The sequence below is a fragment of the Procambarus clarkii genome, chromosome 51 (assembly GCF_040958095.1).
Source record: "Procambarus clarkii isolate CNS0578487 chromosome 51, FALCON_Pclarkii_2.0, whole genome shotgun sequence".
Taxonomy (NCBI): domain Eukaryota; kingdom Metazoa; phylum Arthropoda; class Malacostraca; order Decapoda; family Cambaridae; genus Procambarus; species Procambarus clarkii.
In genome coordinates this window covers 29,057,109-29,074,969 of record NC_091200.1, presented here as the reverse complement: position 1 = coordinate 29,074,969, position 17,861 = coordinate 29,057,109, and positions in this window count along the sequence as shown.

The following is a 17,861-nucleotide window of genomic DNA, read 5'->3' as shown; positions in this document are numbered from 1 at the left end:
GTAAAGGGTGGCAGAAGTGAAGGGTGAAGGTAGTGAAGGATGATGGTAGAGGAGGGTGGTGGTAGTGAAGGGTGGCGGAAGTGAAGGGTGGCGGTAGTGAAGGGTGGCATTAGTGTAGGGTGGCAGTAGTGGAGGGTGGTGGTAGTTGAGGGTGGCTGTAGTATAGGGTGACAGTAGAGGAGGGTGGTGGTAGTGAAGGGTGGCAGTAGTATAGGGTGGCAGTAGTGTAGGGTGGCGGTAGTGTAGGGTGGTGGTAGTGAAAGTGGCGGAAGTTAAGGGTGGAGGTAGTGAAGCGTGGTGATAGTGAAGGGTGGCGGTAGTGTAGGGTGGCAGTAGTGAAGTGTGGCAGTAGTTAAGGGTGGAGGTAGTGAAGCGTGGTGATAGTGAAGGGTGGCGGTAGTGTAGGGTGGCAGTAGTGTAGGGTGGCAGTATTGTAAGGTGGCGGTAGTGTAGGGTGGGGGTAGTGAAAGGAGGCGGAAGTGTAGGGTGGCGGTAGTGTAAGGTGGCGTTAGTGAAGGGTGGCAGTAGTGGAGGGTGGCGGTAGTGTAGGGTGGCAGTAGTGTAGGGTGTAGGTAGTGTAGGGTGGCGGTAGTGTATGGTGAGCGGTAGTGTAGGGTGGTGGTAGTGAAGGGTGGCAGAAGTGAAAGGTGGCTGTAGTGTAGGGTGGCAGTAGTGTAGGGTTGCGGTAGTGTAGGGTGGCAACAGTGAAGGGTGGCGGTAGTGTAGGGTGGCAGTAGTGAAAAGTGGCGTTAGTATGGGGGGGCATTAGTGTAAGGTGGCATTAGTGTAGGGTGGCAGTAGTGAAGGGTGGTGGTAGTGAAGGGTGGCAGTAGTATAAGGTGGCAGTAGTGTAGAGTGGTGGTAGTTAAGGGTGGCAGTAGTGAAGGGTGGTGACAGTGAAGGTTGAAGGTAGACGAATGTGGTGGTAGTGAAGGGTGGCGGTAGTGAATGGTGGCGGAAATGTAGGGTGGCAGTAGTGGAGGGTAGTGGTAGTGAAGGGTGGCGGTAGTGGAGGGTAGTGGTAGTGAAGGGTGGCGATAGTGTAGGGTGGTGGTAGTGTAGGGTGGCAGTAGTGTAGGGTGGCAGTTGTGATGGGTGGTGATAGTGGAGGGTGGCGGTAGTTTAGGGTGGTGGGAGTGTAGGGTGGCAGTAGTGTAGGGTGGCGGTAGTGTAGGGTGGCGGTAGTGAAAGGTGGCAGAAGTGTAGGGTGTTGGTAGTGTAGGGTGGCAGTAGTGTAGGGTAGCAGTAGTGTAAGGTGGCAGTAGTGTAGGGTGGCAGTAGTGTAGGGTGGCGTTAGTTAAGGGTGGCATTAGTGTAGAGTGGCGGTAGAGTAGGGTGGCTGTAGTGAAAGGTGGCAGAATTGTAGGGTGGCTGTAGTGTGGGGTGGCAGTAGTGTAGGGTGGCGGTTGTGTTGGGTGGCGGTAGTGTAGGGTGGCAGTAGTGTAGGGTAGCAGTAGTGAAGGGTGGCAGTAGTGGAGGTTGGTGGTAGTGAAGGGTGGCAGGAGTATAGGGTGGGAGTAGTGTAGGGTGGCGGTAGAGAAGGGTGGCAGTAGTGAAGGGTGGTGGTAGTGGAGGGTGGCAGTAGTGGAGGGTGGCAGTTGTGTAGGGTTGAGGTAGTGAAGGGTGGCAGTAGTGGAGGGTGGCAATAGTGAAGGGTGGAAGTAGTGAAGGGTAGCAGTAGTGAAGGGTGGCGGAAGTGAAGGGAGGCGGTAATGAAGGGTGGCAGTAGTAAAGGGTGGTGGTAGTGAAGGGTGGCGGTAGTGTAGGGTGGCAGTAGTGTAGAGTGGCGTTAGTGAAGGGTGGCAGAAGTGTAGGGTGGCAATAGTGAAGGGTGGCAGTAGGGTAGGGTGGCACTAGTGTAGGGTGGCACTAGTGTAGGTTGGCGGTAGTGAAGGGTGGCAGTAGTGAAGGGTGGCGGTAGTGTAGGGTGGCAGTTGTGTAGGGTGGCGGTAGTGAAGGGTGGCAGTAGTGAAAGGTGGCGGTAGTGGAGGGTGGTGGTAGTGAAGGGTGGCAGTAGTTAAGGGTGGAGGTAGTGAAGCGTGGGGATAGTGAAGGGTGGGGGTAGTGTAGGGTGGCAGTAGTGTAGGGTGGAAGTAATGAAAGGTGGAGGTAGTGAAGGGTGGCAGTAGTAAAGGGTGGCAGAAGTGAGGGTGAAGGTAGTGAAAAGTGGTGGTATTGAAGATTGGCAGTAGTGAAGGGTGGTGGTAGTGGAGGGAGGCAGTTGTGTAGTGTGGCGGTTTTGTAGGGTTGCGGTAGTGAAGAGTGGCAGTAGTGGAGGGTGGCGGTAGTGTAGGGTGGCAGTAGTGAAGGGTGGCAGTAGTGAAGGATGGTGGTAGTGGAGAGTGACAGTAGTGTAGGGTGGCAGTAGTGGAGGGTAGTGGTAGTGAAGGTTGATGGTAGAGGAGGGTGGCGGTAGAGAAGGGTGGGGGAAGTGAAGGGTGGCGGTAGTGAAAGGTGGCAGTAGTGAAGGGTGGCGGAAGTGGAGGTGGCGGTAGTGTAGGGTGGTGGTAGTATAGGGTGGCAGTAGTGAAGGGTGGCAGTAGTGAAGGGTGGCGATAATAGAGGGTGGCAGTAGTCTAGGGTAGTGGGAGTGTAGGGTGGCAGTATTGTAAGGTGGCGGTAGTGTAGGGTGGGGGTAGTGAAAGGAGGCGGAAGTGTAGGGTGGCGGTAGTGTAGGGTGGCGTTAGTGAAGGGTGGCAGTAGTGGAGGGTGGCGGTAGTGTAGGGTGGCAGTAGTGTAGGGTGTAGGTAGTGTAGGGTGGCGGTAGTGTAGGGTGAGCGGTAGTGTAGGGTGGTGGTAGTGAAGGGTGGCAGAAGTGAAGGGTGGCTGTAGTGTAGGGTGGCAGTAGTGTAGGGTTGCGGTAGTGTAGGGTGGCAACAGTGAAGGGTGGCGGTAGTGTAGGGTGGCAGTAGTGAAAAGTGGCGTTAGTATGGGGGGGCATTAGTGTAAGGTGGCATTAGTGTAGGGTGGCAGTAGTGAAGGGTGGTGGTAGTGAAGGGTGGCAGTAGTATAAGGTGGCAGTAGTGTAGAGTGGTGGTAGTTAAGGGTGGCAGTAGTGAAGGGTGGTGACAGTGAAGGTTGAAGGTAGACGAATGTGGTGGTAGTGAAGGGTGGCGGTAGTGAATGGTGGCGGAAGTGTAGGGTGGCAGTAGTGGAGGGTAGTGGTAGTGAAGGGTGGCGGTAGTTTAGGGTGGTGGTAGTGTAGGGTGGCGGTAGTGAAAGGTGGCAGAAGTGTAGGGTGTTGGTAGTGTAGGGTGGCAGTAGTGTAGGGTGGCAGTATTGTAGGGTGGCGTTAGTTAAGGGTGGCATTAGTGTAGAGTGGCAGTAGTGTAGGGTGGCTGTAGTGAAAGGTGGCAGAATTGTAGGGTGGCTGTAGTGTGGGGTGGCAGTAGTGTAGGGTGGCGGTTGTGTTGGGTGGCGGTAGTGTAGGGTGGCAGTAGTGTAGGGTAGCAGTAGTGAAGGGTGGCAGTAGTGGAGGTTGGTGGTAGTGAAGGGTGGCAGTAGTATAGGGTGGGAGTAGTGTAGGGTGGTGGTAGTGAAGGGTGGCAGTAGTGAAGGATGGTAGTAGTGAAGGGTGGCAGTAGTTGAGGGTGGCGGTAGTGTAGGGTGGTCGTAGTTTAGGGTGGCAGTAGTGTAGGGTGGCAGTAGTGAAGGGTGGCAATAGTGGAGGGTGGCGGTAGTCTAGGGTGGTGGGAGTGTAGGGTGGCAGTAGTGTAGGGTGGTGGTAGTGTAGGGTGGCGGTAGTGAAAGGTGGCAGAAGTGGAGGGTGGTGGTAGTGTAGGGTGGCAGTAGTGTAGGGTAGCAGTAGTGTAAGGTGGCAGTAGTGTAGGGTGGCAGTAGTGTAGGGTGGCGTTAGTTAAGGGTGGCATTAGTGTAGAGTGGCGGTAGTGTAGGGTGGCGGTAGTGAAAAGTGGCAGAATTGTAGGGTGGCTGTAGTGTGGGGTGGCAGTAGTGTAGGGTGGCGGTTGTGTTGGGTGGCGGTAGTGTAGGGTGACAGTAGTGTAGGGTGGCATTAGTTAAGGGTGGCAGTAGTGGAGGGTGGCAGTAGTTTAGGGTGGCGTTAGTGAAGGATGGCGGTAGTGTAGGGTGGCAGCAGTGAAGGGTGGCGGTAGTGTAGGGTGGCAGTAGTGAAGGGTGGCAGTAGTGTAGGGTGGCATTAGTGTAAGGTGGCAGTAGTGTAGGGTGGCAGTAGTAAAGGGTGGCAGTAGTGAAGGGTGGTGGTAGTGAAGGGTGGCAGTAGTATAAGGTGGCAGTAGTGTAGGGTGGCGGTAGTTAAGGATGGCTTTAGCGAATGGTGGTGGTAGTGAAGGTTGAAGGTAGACGAATGTGGCGGTAGTGAAGGATGGCGGTCGTGGAGGGTGGTGGTAGTGTAGGGTGCAGTGGTGAAGGGTGGTGGTAGTGAAGGTTGAAGAAAGACGAATATGGCGGTAGTGAAGTGTGGCATCAGTGAAGGGTGGCGGTAGTGTAGGGTGGCGGTAGTGAAAAGTGGCAGAAGTGTAGGCTGGTGGTAGTGTAGGGTGGCAGTAGTGTAGGGTGGCGGAAGTGTAGGGTGGCGGTAGTGTAGGGTGGCAGTAGTGTAAGGTGACGTTAGTTAAGGGTGGCAGTAGTGTAGGGTGGCGGTAGTGTAGGGTGGCGGTAGTGAAAGGTGGCGGAAGTGTAGGGTGGTGGTAGTGTAGGGTGGCAGTAGTGTAGGGTGGCAGTTGTGTAGGGTGGCGGTAGTGTAGGGTGGCATTAGTTAAGGGTGGCAGTTGTGGAGGGTGGCGGTTGTGTAGGGTGGCAGTATTGTAGGGTGGAGGTAGTGTAGGGTGGCGGTAGTGTAGGGTGGCGGTAGTGTAGGGAGGTGGTAGTGTAGGGTGGCAGTTGTGTAGGGTGGCGGTAGTGTAGGGTGGCATTAGTTAAGGGTGGCAGTTGTGGAGGGTGGCGGTTGTGTAGGGTGGCAGTAGTGTAGGGTGGCGGTAGTGAAGGATGGCAATAGTGGAGGGTGGAAATAGTGATGGGTGGTAGTAGTGAAGGGTAGCAGTAGTGAAGGGTGGCTGTAGTGTAGAGTGGCGTTAGTGAAGGGTGGCAGAAGTGTAGAGTGGCGTTAGTGAAGGGTGGCAGAAGTGTAGGGTGGCAGTAGTGAAGGGTGGCAGTAGGGTAGGGAGGCACTAGTGTAGGGTGGTGGTAGTGAAGGGTGGCAGTAGTGAAGGGTGGCGGTAGTGTAGGGTGGCAGTTGTGTAGGTTGGCGGTAGTGAAGGGTGGCAGTATTGAAAGGTGGCAGTAGTGGAGGGTGGTGGTGGTGAAGGGTGGCAGTAGTGAAGTGTGGCAGTAGTTAAGGGTGGAGGTAGTGAAGCGTGGTGATAGTGAAGGGTGGCGGTAGTGTAGGGTGGCAGTAGTGTAGGGTGGCAGTAGTGAAAGGTGGAGGTAGTGAAGGGTGGAAGTAGTAAAGGGTGGCAGAAGTGAAGGGTGAAGGTAGTGAAGGTTGATGGTAGAGGAGGGTGGTGGTAGTGAAGGGTGGCGGAAGTGAAGGGTGGCGGTAGTGAAGGGTGGCATTAGTGTAGGGTGGCAGTAGTGGAGGGTGGTGGTAGTTGAGGGTGGCTGTAGTATAGGGTGACAGTAGAGGAGGGTGGTGGTAGTGAAGGGTGGCAGTAGTATAGGGTGGCAGTAGTGTAGGGTGGCGGTAGTGTAGGGTGGTGGTAGTGAAAGTGGCGGAAGTGTAGGGTGGTGGTAGTGTAGGGTGGCAGTAGTGTAGGGTGGCAGTTGTGTAGGGTGGCGGTAGTGTAGGGTGGTATTAGTTAAGGGTGGCAGTTGTGGAGGGTGGCGGTTGTGTAGGGTGGCAGTAGTGTAGGGTGGCGGTAGTGAAGGATGGCAATAGTGGAGGGTGGAAATAGTGATGGGTGGTAGTAGTGAAGGGTAGCAGTAGTGAAGGGTGGCTGTAGTGTAGAGTGGCGTTAGTGAAGGGTGGCAGAAGTGTAGAGTGGCGTTAGTGAAGGGTGGCAGAAGTGTAGGGTGGCAGTAGTGAAGGGTGGCAGTAGGGTAGGGAGGCACTAGTGTAGGGTGGTGGTAGTGAAGGGTGGCAGTAGTGAAGGGTGGCGGTAGTGTAGGGTGGCAGTTGTGTAGGTTGGCGGTAGTGAAGGGTGGCAGTATTGAAAGGTGGCAGTAGTGGAGGGTGGTGGTGGTGAAGGGTGGCAGTAGTGAAGTGTGGCAGTAGTTAAGGGTGGAGGTAGTGAAGCGTGGTGATAGTGAAGGGTGGCGGTAGTGTAGGGTGGCAGTAGTGTAGGGTGGCAGTAGTGAAAGGTGGAGGTAGTGAAGGGTGGCAGTAGTAAAGGGTGGCAGAAGTGAAGGGTGAAGGTAGTGAAAAGTGGTGGTATTGAAGAGTGGCAATAGTGAAGGGTGGTGGTACTGAAGGGTGGCGGTAGTGGAGGGTGGCAGTAGTGTAGGGTGGCGGTAGTGAAGGGTGGAGGTATTAGAGGGTGGCGTTAGTGAAGGTAGGCAGTCGCGAACAGTGGAGGTAGTGAAGGGTGGCAGTAGTGAAGCGTGGCGGTAGTGTAGGGTGGCGGTAGAGAAGGGTGGCAGTAGTGGGTGGTGGTGGTAGTGGAGGGTGGCAGTAGTGGAGGGTGGCAGTTGTGTAGGGTTGCGGTAGTGAAGTGTGGCAGTAGTGGAGGGTGGCAATAGTGAAGGGTGGTAGTAGTGATGGATAGCAGTAGTGAAGGGTGGCGGTAGTGTAGAGTGGCAGTTGTGTAGGGTGGCGTTAGTGAAGGGTGGCAGAAGTGTAGGGAGGCAGTAATGAAGGGTGGTAGTAGGGTAGGGTGGCGGTAGTGTAGGGTGGCATTAGTTCAGGGTGGCAGTTGTGGAGGGTGGCGGTTGTGTAGGGTGGCAGTATTGTAGGGTGGAGGTAGTGTAGGGTGGCGGTAGTGTAGGGTGGCGGTAATGTAGGGAGGTGGTAGTGTAGGGTGGCAGAAGTGAAGGGTGGATGTAGTGAAGGGTGGCGGTAGTGAAAGGTGGCAGAAGTTTAGGGTGGTGGTAGTGTAGGGTGGCAGTAGTGTAGGGTGGCAGTTTTGGAGGGTGGTGGTAGTGGAGGGTGGCAGTAGTGTAGGGTGGCGGTAGTGAAGGATGGCAATAGTGGAGGGTGGCAATAGTGATGGGTGGTAGTAGTGAAGGGTAGCAGTAGTGAAGGGTGGCGGAAGTGAAGGGAGGCGGTAATGAAGGGTGGCAGTAGTGTAGAGTGGCGTTAGTGAAGGGTGGCAGAAGTGTAGGGTGGCAGTAGTGAAGGGTGGCAGTAGGGTAGGGTGGCACTAGTGTAGGGTGGTGGAAGTGAAGGGTGGCAGTAGTGAAGGGTGGCGGAAGTGTAGGGTGGCAGTTGTGTACGGTGGCGGTAGTGAAGGGTGGCAGTATTGAAAGGTGGCGGTAGTGGAGGGTGGTGGTAGTGAAGGGTGGCAGTAGTGAAGGGTGGCAGTAGTTAAGGGTGGAGGTAGTGAAGCGTGGTGATAGTGAAGGGTAGCGGTAGTGTAGGGTGGCAGTAGTGTAGGGTGGCTGTAGTGAAAGGCGGAGGTAGTGAAGGGTGGCAGTAGTGAAACGTAGCGGTAGTGTAGGGTGGCGGTAGAGAAGGGTGGCAGTAGTGAAGGGTGGTGGTAGTGGAGAGTGGCAGTAGTATAAGGTGGCAGTAGTGTAGGGTGGCAGTAGTAAAGGGTGGCAGTAGTGAAGGGTGGTGGTAGTGAAGGGTGGCAGTAGTATAAGGTGGCAGTAGTGTAGGGTGGCGGTAGTTAAGGATGGCTTTAGCGAATGGTGGTGGTAGTGAAGGTTGAAGGTAGACGAATGTGGCGGTAGTGAAGGATGGCGGTCGTGGAGGGTGGTGGTAGTGTAGGGTGCAGTGGTGAAGGGTGGTGGTAGTGAAGGTTGAAGAAAGACGAATATGGCGGTAGTGAAGTGTGGCATCAGTGAAGGGTGGCGGTAGTGTAGGGTGGCGGTAGTGAAAAGTGGCAGAAGTGTAGGCTGGTGGTAGTGTAGGGTGGCAGTAGTGTAGGGTGGCGGAAGTGTAGGGTGGCGGTAGTGTAGGGTGGCAGTAGTGTAAGGTGACGTTAGTTAAGGGTGGCAGTAGTGTAGGGTGGCGGTAGTGTAGGGTGGCGGTAGTGAAAGGTGGCGGAAGTGTAGGGTGGTGGTAGTGTAGGGTGGCAGTAGTGTAGGGTGGCAGTTGTGTAGGGTGGCGGTAGTGTAGGGTGGCATTAGTTAAGGGTGGCAGTTGTGGAGGGTGGCGGTTGTGTAGGGTGGCAGTATTGTAGGGTGGAGGTAGTGTAGGGTGGCGGTAGTGTAGGGTGGCGGTAGTGTAGGGAGGTGGTAGTGTAGGGTGGCAGTTGTGTAGGGTGGCGGTAGTGTAGGGTGGCATTAGTTAAGGGTGGCAGTTGTGGAGGGTGGCGGTTGTGTAGGGTGGCAGTAGTGTAGGGTGGCGGTAGTGAAGGATGGCAATAGTGGAGGGTGGAAATAGTGATGGGTGGTAGTAGTGAAGGGTAGCAGTAGTGAAGGGTGGCTGTAGTGTAGAGTGGCGTTAGTGAAGGGTGGCAGAAGTGTAGAGTGGCGTTAGTGAAGGGTGGCAGAAGTGTAGGGTGGCAGTAGTGAAGGGTGGCAGTAGGGTAGGGAGGCACTAGTGTAGGGTGGTGGTAGTGAAGGGTGGCAGTAGTGAAGGGTGGCGGTAGTGTAGGGTGGCAGTTGTGTAGGTTGGCGGTAGTGAAGGGTGGCAGTATTGAAAGGTGGCAGTAGTGGAGGGTGGTGGTGGTGAAGGGTGGCAGTAGTGAAGTGTGGCAGTAGTTAAGGGTGGAGGTAGTGAAGCGTGGTGATAGTGAAGGGTGGCGGTAGTGTAGGGTGGCAGTAGTGTAGGGTGGCAGTAGTGAAAGGTGGAGGTAGTGAAGGGTGGAAGTAGTAAAGGGTGGCAGAAGTGAAGGGTGAAGGTAGTGAAGGTTGATGGTAGAGGAGGGTGGTGGTAGTGAAGGGTGGCGGAAGTGAAGGGTGGCGGTAGTGAAGGGTGGCATTAGTGTAGGGTGGCAGTAGTGGAGGGTGGTGGTAGTTGAGGGTGGCTGTAGTATAGGGTGACAGTAGAGGAGGGTGGTGGTAGTGAAGGGTGGCAGTAGTATAGGGTGGCAGTAGTGTAGGGTGGCGGTAGTGTAGGGTGGTGGTAGTGAAAGTGGCGGAAGTGTAGGGTGGTGGTAGTGTAGGGTGGCAGTAGTGTAGGGTGGCAGTTGTGTAGGGTGGCGGTAGTGTAGGGTGGTATTAGTTAAGGGTGGCAGTTGTGGAGGGTGGCGGTTGTGTAGGGTGGCAGTAGTGTAGGGTGGCGGTAGTGAAGGATGGCAATAGTGGAGGGTGGAAATAGTGATGGGTGGTAGTAGTGAAGGGTAGCAGTAGTGAAGGGTGGCTGTAGTGTAGAGTGGCGTTAGTGAAGGGTGGCAGAAGTGTAGAGTGGCGTTAGTGAAGGGTGGCAGAAGTGTAGGGTGGCAGTAGTGAAGGGTGGCAGCAGGGTAGGGAGGCACTAGTGTAGGGTGGTGGTAGTGAAGGGTGGCAGTAGTGAAGGGTGGCGGTAGTGTAGGGTGGCAGTTGTGTAGGTTGGCGGTAGTGAAGGGTGGCAGTATTGAAAGGTGGCAGTAGTGGAGGGTGGTGGTGGTGAAGGGTGGCAGTAGTGAAGTGTGGCAGTAGTTAAGGGTGGAGGTAGTGAAGCGTGGTGATAGTGAAGGGTGGCGGTAGTGTAGGGTGGCAGTAGTGTAGGGTGGCAGTAGTGAAAGGTGGAGGTAGTGAAGGGTGGCAGTAGTAAAGGGTGGCAGAAGTGAAGGGTGAAGGTAGTGAAAAGTGGTGGTATTGAAGAGTGGCAATAGTGAAGGGTGGTGGTACTGAAGGGTGGCGGTAGTGGAGGGTGGCAGTAGTGTAGGGTGGCGGTAGTGAAGGGTGGAGGTATTAGAGGGTGGCGTTAGTGAAGGTAGGCAGTCGCGAACAGTGGAGGTAGTGAAGGGTGGCAGTAGTGAAGCGTGGCGGTAGTGTAGGGTGGCGGTAGAGAAGGGTGGCAGTAGTGGGTGGTGGTGGTAGTGGAGGGTGGCAGTAGTGGAGGGTGGCAGTTGTGTAGGGTTGCGGTAGTGAAGTGTGGCAGTAGTGGAGGGTGGCAATAGTGAAGGGTGGTAGTAGTGATGGATAGCAGTAGTGAAGGGTGGCGGTAGTGTAGGGTGGCAGTTGTGTAGGGTGGCGTTAGTGAAGGGTGGCAGAAGTGTAGGGAGGCAGTAATGAAGGGTGGTAGTAGGGTAGGGTGGCGGTAGTGTAGGGTGGCATTAGTTCAGGGTGGCAGTTGTGGAGGGTGGCGGTTGTGTAGGGTGGCAGTATTGTAGGGTGGAGGTAGTGTAGGGTGGCGGTAGTGTAGGGTGGCGGTAATGTAGGGAGGTGGTAGTGTAGGGTGGCAGAAGTGAAGGGTGGATGTAGTGAAGGGTGGCGGTAGTGAAAGGTGGCAGAAGTTTAGGGTGGTGGTAGTGTAGGGTGGCAGTAGTGTAGGGTGGCAGTTTTGGAGGGTGGTGGTAGTGGAGGGTGGCAGTAGTGTAGGGTGGCGGTAGTGAAGGATGGCAATAGTGGAGGGTGGCAATAGTGATGGGTGGTAGTAGTGAAGGGTAGCAGTAGTGAAGGGTGGCGGAAGTGAAGGGAGGCGGTAATGAAGGGTGGCAGTAGTGTAGAGTGGCGTTAGTGAAGGGTGGCAGAAGTGTAGGGTGGCAGTAGTGAAGGGTGGCAGTAGGGTAGGGTGGCACTAGTGTAGGGTGGTGGAAGTGAAGGGTGGCAGTAGTGAAGGGTGGCGGAAGTGTAGGGTGGCAGTTGTGTACGGTGGCGGTAGTGAAGGGTGGCAGTATTGAAAGGTGGCGGTAGTGGAGGGTGGTGGTAGTGAAGGGTGGCAGTAGTGAAGGGTGGCAGTAGTTAAGGGTGGAGGTAGTGAAGCGTGGTGATAGTGAAGGGTAGCGGTAGTGTAGGGTGGCAGTAGTGTAGGGTGGCTGTAGTGAAAGGCGGAGGTAGTGAAGGGTGGCAGTAGTGAAGCGTAGCGGTAGTGTAGGGTGGCGGTAGAGAAGGGTGGCAGTAGTGAAGGGTGGTGGTAGTGGAGAGTGGCAGTAGTGGAGGGTGGCAGTAGTGAAAGGTGGAGGTAGTGAAGGGTGGCAGTAGTAAAGGGTGGCAGAAGTGAAGGGTGAAGGTAGTGAAAAGTGGTGGTTGAAGAGTAGCAGTAGTGAAGGGTGGTGGTACTGAAGGGTGGCGGTAGTGGAGGGTGGCAGTAGTGTAGGGTGGCGGTAGTGAAGGGTGGCGGTATTAGAGGGTGGCGTTAGTGAAGGTAGGCAGTTGCGAATAGTGGAGGTAGTGAAGGTTGGCAGTAGTGAAGCGTGGCGGTAGTGTAGGGTGGCGGTAGAGAAGGGTGGCAGTAGTGAAGGGTGGTGGTAGTGGAGGGTGGCAGTAGTGGAGGGTGGCAGTTGTGTAGGGTTGCGGTATTGAAGGGTGGCAGTAGTGGAGGGTGGTGGTAGTGTAGGGTGGCAGTAGTGAAAGGTGGCAGTAGTGAAGGGTTTTGGTAGTGCAGAGTGACGGTAGAGTAAGGTGGTGGTAGTGAAGGGTGGAGGTAATGAAGGGTGGTGGTAGTAAAGGGTGGCAGTAGTGAAGGGAGGCAGTAGTGAAGGGTGGTGGTAGTGAAGGTTGATGGTAGAGGAGGGTGGTGGTAGTGAAGGGTGGCGGAAGTGAAGGGTGGCGGTAGTGAAGGGTGGCGGTAGTGTAGGGTTGCAGTAGTGGAGGGTGGTGGTAGTTGAGGGTGGCGGTAGTGTAGGGTGACAGTAGTGGAGGGTGGTGGTAGTGAAGGGTGGCAGTAGTATAGGGTGGCAGTAGTGTAGGGTGGCGGTAGTTTAGAGTGGCGGTAGTGAAAGGTGGCGGAAGTGTAGGGTGGTGGTAGTGTAGGGTGGCAGTAGTGTAGGGTGGCAGTTGTGTAGGGTGGCGGTAGTGTAGGGTGGCATTAGTTAAGGGTGGCAGTTGTGGAGCGTGGCGGTAGTGTAGGGTGGCGGTAGAGAAGGGTGGCAGTAGTGAAGGGTGGTGGTAGTGGAGGGTGGCAGTAGTGGAGGGTGGCAGTTGTGTAGGGTTGCGGAAGTGAAGGGTGGCAGTAGTGGAGGGTGGCAATAGTGAAGGGTGGTAGTAGTGAAGGGTAGCAGTAGTGAAGGGTGGCGGAAGTGAAGGGAGGCGGTAATGAAGGGTGGCAGTAGTAAAGGGTGGTGGTAGTGAAGGGTGGCGGTAGTGTAGGGTGGCAGTAGTGTAGAGTGGCGTTAGTGAATGGTGGCAGAAGTGTAGGGTGGCAGTAGTGAAGGGTGGCAGTAGGGTAGGGTGGCACTAGTGTAGGGTGGTGGTAGTGAAGGGTGGCAGTAGTGAAGGGTGGCAGTAGTGTAGGGTGGCAGTTGTGTAGGGTGGCAGTAGTGAAGGGTGGCAGTATTGAAAGGTGGCGGTAGTGGAGGGTGGTGGTAGTGAAGGGTGGCAGTAGTGAAGGGTGCCAGTAGTTAAGGGTGGAGGTAGTGAAGGGTGGTGGTTGTGAAGGGTGGCGGTAGTGTAGGGTGGCGGTAGTGAAGGGTGGCAGTAGTGGAGGGTGGCAGTAGTGTAGGGTGGCGGTAGTGAAGGGTGGCAGTAGTGGAGGGTGGCAGTAGTGTAGGGTGGCGGTAGTGAAGGGTGGCGGTAGTGGAGGGTGGCAGTAGTGAAGGGTGGTGGTACTGAAGGGTGGCGGTAGTGGAGGGTGGCAGTAGTGTAGGGTGGCGGTAGTGAAGGGTGGTGGTACTGAAGCGTGGCGGTAGTGGAGGGTGGCAGTAGTGTAGGGTGGCGGTAGTGAAGGGTGGCGGTATTAGAGGGTGGCGTTAGTGAAGGTAGGCAGTTGCGAATAGTGGAGGTAGTGAAGGTTGGCAGTAGTGAAGCGTGGCGGTAGTGTAGGGTGGCGGTAGAGAAGGGTGGCAGTAGTGAAGGGTGGTGGTAGTGGAGGGTGGCAGTAGTGGAGGGTGGCAGTTGTGTAGGGTTGCGGTATTGAAGGGTGGCAGTAGTGGAGGGTGGTGGTAGTGTAGGGTGGCAGTAGTGAAAGGTGGCAGTAGTGAAGGGTTTTGGTAGTGCAGAGTGACGGTAGAGTAAGGTGGTGGTAGTGAAGGGTGGAGGTAATGAAGGGTGGTGGTAGTGAAGGGTGGCAGTAGTGAAGGGAGGCAGTAGTGAAGGGTGGTGGTAGTGAAGGTTGATGGTAGAGGAGGGTGGTGGTAGTGAAGGGTGGCGGAAGTGAAGGGTGGCGGTAGTGAAGGGTGGCGGTAGTGTAGAGTTGCAGTAGTGGAGGGTGGTGGTAGTTGAGGGTGGCGGTAGTGTAGGGTGACAGTAGTGGAGGGTGGTGGTAGTGAAGGGTGGCAGTAGTATAGGGTGGCAGTAGTGTAGGGTGGCGGTAGTTTAGAGTGGCGGTAGTGAAAGGTGGCGGAAGTGTAGGGTGGTGGTAGTGTAGGGTGGCAGTAGTGTAGGGTGGCAGTTGTGTAGGGTGGCGGTAGTGTAGGGTGGCATTAGTTAAGGGTGGCAGTTGTGGAGCGTGGCGGTAGTGTAGGGTGGCGGTAGAGAAGGGTGGCAGTAGTGAAGGGTGGTGGTAGTGGAGGGTGGCAGTAGTGGAGGGTGGCAGTTGTGTAGGGTTGCGGAAGTGAAGGGTGGCAGTAGTGGAGGGTGGCAATAGTGAAGGGTGGTAGTAGTGAAGGGTAGCAGTAGTGAAGGGTGGCGGAAGTGAAGGGAGGCGGTAATGAAGGGTGGCAGTAGTAAAGGGTGGTGGTAGTGAAGGGTGGCGGTAGTGTAGGGTGGCAGTAGTGTAGAGTGGCGTTAGTGAATGGTGGCAGAAGTGTAGGGTGGCAGTAGTGAAGGGTGGCAGTAGGGTAGGGTGGCACTAGTGTAGGGTGGTGGTAGTGAAGGGTGGCAGTAGTGAAGGGTGGCAGTAGTGTAGGGTGGCAGTTGTGTAGGGTGGCAGTAGTGAAGGGTGGCAGTATTGAAAGGTGGCGGTAGTGGAGGGTGGTGGTAGTGAAGGGTGGCAGTAGTGAAGGGTGCCAGTAGTTAAGGGTGGAGGTAGTGAAGCATGGTGATAGTGAAGGGTGGTGGTTGTGAAGGGTGGCGGTAGTGTAGGGTGGCGGTAGTGAAGGGTGGCAGTAGTGGAGGGTGGCAGTAGTGTAGGGTGGCGGTAGTGAAGGGTGGCAGTAGTGGAGGGTGGCAGTAGTGTAGGGTGGCGGTAGTGAAGGGTGGCGGTAGTGGAGGGTGGCAGTAGTGAAGGGTGGTGGTACTGAAGGGTGGCGGTAGTGGAGGGTGGCAGTAGTGTAGGGTGGCGGTAGTGAAGGGTGGTGGTACTGAAGCGTGGCGGTAGTGGAGGGTGGCAGTAGTGTAGGGTGGCGGTAGTGAAGGGTGGCGGTATTAGAGGGTGGCGTTAGTGAAGGTAGGCAGTTGCGAATAGTGGAGGTAGTGAAGGGTGGCAGTAGTGAAGCGTGGCGGTAGTGTAGGGTGGCGGTAGAGAAGGGTGGCAGTAGTGAAGGGTGGTGGTAGTGGAGGGTGGCAGTAGTGGAGGGTGGCAGTTGTGTACGGTTGCCGTATTGAAGGGTGACAGTAGTGGAGGGTGGTGGTAGTGTAGGGTGGCAGTAGTGAAAGGTGGCAGTAGTGAAGGGTTTTGGTAGTGCAGAGTGACGGTAGAGTAAGGTGGTGGTAGTGAAGGGTGGAGGTAATGAAGGGTGGTGGTAGTGAAGGGTGGCAGTAGTGAAGGGTGGCAGTAGTGAAGGGTGGTGGTAGTGAAGGTTGATGGTAGAGGAGGGTGGTGGTAGTGAAGGGTGGAGGAAGTGAAGGGTGGCGGTAGTGAAGGGTGGCATTAGTGTAGGGTGGCAGTAGTGGAGGGTGGTGGTAGTTGAGGGTGGCTGTAGTATAGGGTGACAGTAGAGGAGGGTGGTGGTAGTGAAGGGTGGCAGTAGTATAGGGTGGCAGTAGTGTAGGGTAGCGGTAGTGTAGGGTGGTGGTAGTGAAAGTGGCGGAAGTGTAGGGTGGTGTTAGTGTAGGGTGGCAGTAGTGTAGGGTGGCAGTTGTGTAGGGTGGCGGTAGTGTAGGGTGGCATTAGTTAAGGGTGGCAGTTGTGGAGGGTGGCGGTTGTATAGGGTAGCAGTAGTGTAGGGTGGCGGTAGTGAAGGATGGCAATAGTGGAGGGTGGAAATAGTGATGGGTGGTAGTAGTGAAGGGTAGCAGTAGTGAAGGGTGGCTGTAGTGTAGAGTGGCGTTAGTGAAGGGTGGCAGAAGTGTAGGGTGGCAGTAGTGAAGGGTGGCAGTAGGGTAGGGAGGCACTAGTGTAGGGTGGTGGTAGTGAAGGGTGGCAGTAGTGAAGGGTGGCGGTAGTGTAGGGTGGCAGTTGTGTAGGTTGGCGGTAGTGAAGGGTGGCAGTATTGAAAGGTGGCAGTAGTGGAGGGTGGTGGTGATGAAGGGTGGCAGTAATGAAGTGTGGCAGTAGTTAAGGGTGGAGGTAGTGAAGCGTGGTGATAGTGAAGGGTGACGGTAGTGTAGGGTGGCAGTAGTGTAGGGTGGCAGTAGTGAAAGGTGGAGGTAGTGAAGGGTGGCAGTAGTAAAGGGTGGCAGAAGTGAAGGGTGAAGGTAGTGAAAAGTGGTGGTATTGAAGAGTGGCAATAGTGAAGGGTGGTGGTACTGAAGGGTGGCGGTAGTGGAGGGTGGCAGTAGTGTAGGGTGGCGGTAGTGAAGGGTGGAGGTATTAGAGGGTGGCGTTAGTGAAGGTAGGCAGTTGCGAACAGTGGAGGTAGTGAAGGGTGGCAGTAGTGAAGCGTGGCGGTAGTGTAGGATGGCGGTAGAGAAGGGTGGCAGTAGTGGGTGGTGGTGGTAGTGGAGGGTGGCAGTAGTGGAGGGTGGCAGTTGTGTAGGGTTGCGGTAGTGAAGTGTGGCAGTAGTGGAGGGTGGCAATAGTGAAGGGTGGTAGTAGTGATGGGTAGCAGTAGTGAAGGGTGGCGGCAGTGTAGGGTGGCAGTTGTGTAGGGTGGCGTTAGTGAAGGGTGGCAGAAGTGTAGGGAGGCAGTAATGAAGGGTGGTAGTAGGGTAGGGTGGCAGTAGTGTAAGGTGGCATTAGTGTAGGGTGTAGGTAATGTAGGTTGGCGGTAGTGTAGGGTGGCGGTGGTGTAGGGTGGTGGTAGTGTAGGGTGGCAGAAGTGAAGGGCGGCTGTAGTGTAGGGTGGCAGTAGTGTAGGGTGGCGGTAGTGTAGGGTGGCAGCAGTGAAGGGTAGCGGTAGTGTAGGGTGGCAGTAGTGTCGGGTGGCGTTAGTTAAGGGTGGCAGTAGTGAAGGGTGATGGTAGTGAAGGGTGGCAGTAGTATAAGGTGGCAGTAGTATAAGGTGGCAGTAGTGTAGGGTGGCGGTAGTTAAGGGTGGCAGTAGTGAACGGTGGCGATAGTGGAGGGTGGCGGTAGTCTAGGGTGGTGGGAGTGTAGGGTGCCAGTATTGTATTGTGGCAGTAGTGAAGGGTGGCAGTCGTGGGGGGTGGCAGTACTATAGGGTGGCAGTAGTGAAGGGTGTAGGTATAGTAGGGTGGCGGTAGTGTAGGGTGGCGGTAGTGTAGGGTGGTGGTAGTGTAAGGTGGCAGAAGTGAAGGGTGGCTGTAGTGTAGGGTGGCAGTAGTGTAGGGTGGCGGTAGTGTAGGGTGGCAGCAGTGAAGGGTGGCGGTAGTGTAGGGTGGCAGCAGTGAGGGGTGGCGGTAGTGTAGGGTGGCATTAGTGTAAGGTGGCAGTAGTGTAGGGTGGCGGTAGTTAAGGGTGGCAGTAGTGAAGGGTGGTGGTAGTGAAGGGTGGCAGTAGTATAAGGTGGCAGTAGTGTTGGGTGGCGGTAGTTATGGGTGGCAGTAGTGAAGGGTGGTGGGTAGTGAAGGTTAAAGGTAGACGAATGTGGCGGTAGTGAAGGGTGGCGGAAGTGTAGGGTGGCAGAAGTGGAGGGTGGTGGTAGTTGAGGGTGGCGGTAGTGTAGGGTGGTAGTAGTGGAGGGTGGTGGTAGTGAAGGGTGGCGGTAGTGAAGGGTGGCGGTAGTGAAGGGTGGCGGTAGTGAAGGGTGGCAGCAGTGTAGGATGGCAGTAGTGGAGGGTGGTGGTAGTTGAGGGTGGCGGTAGTGTAGCTTGGCAGTAGTGGAGGGTGGTGGTAGTGAAGGGTGGCATTAGTATAGGGTGGCAGTAGTGTAGGGTGGTGGTAGTGAAGGGTGGCGGTAGTGAAGGGTGGCAGTAGTGAAGGGTGGTGGTAGTGGAGGGTGGCAGTAGTGTAGGGTGGTGGTAGTGTAGGGTGGCAGTAGTGAAGGGTGGCAGAAGTGTAGGGAGGCAGTAATGAAGGGTGGTAGTAGGGTAGGGTGGCAGTAGTGAAGGGTTTTGGTAGTGCAGAGTGACGGTAGAATAGGGTGGTGGTAGTGAAGGGTGGAGGTAATGAAGGGTGGTGGTAGTGAAGGGTGGCAGTAGTGAAGGGTGGCAGTAGAGAAGGTTGGTGGTAGAGGAGGGTGGTGGAAGTGAAGGTTGATGGTAGAGGAGGGTGGTGGTAGTGAAGGGTGGCGGAAGTGAAGGGTGGCAGTAGTGAGGGGTGGCGGTAGTGTAGGGTGGCAGTAGTGGAGGGTGGTGGTAGTTGAGGGTGTCTGTAGTGTAGGGTGACAGTAGTGGAGGGTGGTGGTAGTGAAGGGTGGCAGTAGTATAGGGTGGCAGTAGTGAAGGGTGGCAGTAGGGTAGGGTGGCACTAGTGTAGGGTGGCAGTAGTGAAGGGTGGTAGTAGTGAAGGGTGGCGGTAGTGTAGGGTGACAGTTGTGTAGGGTTGCGGTAGTGAAGGGTGGCAGTAGTGGAGGGTGGCGGTAGTGTAGGGTGGC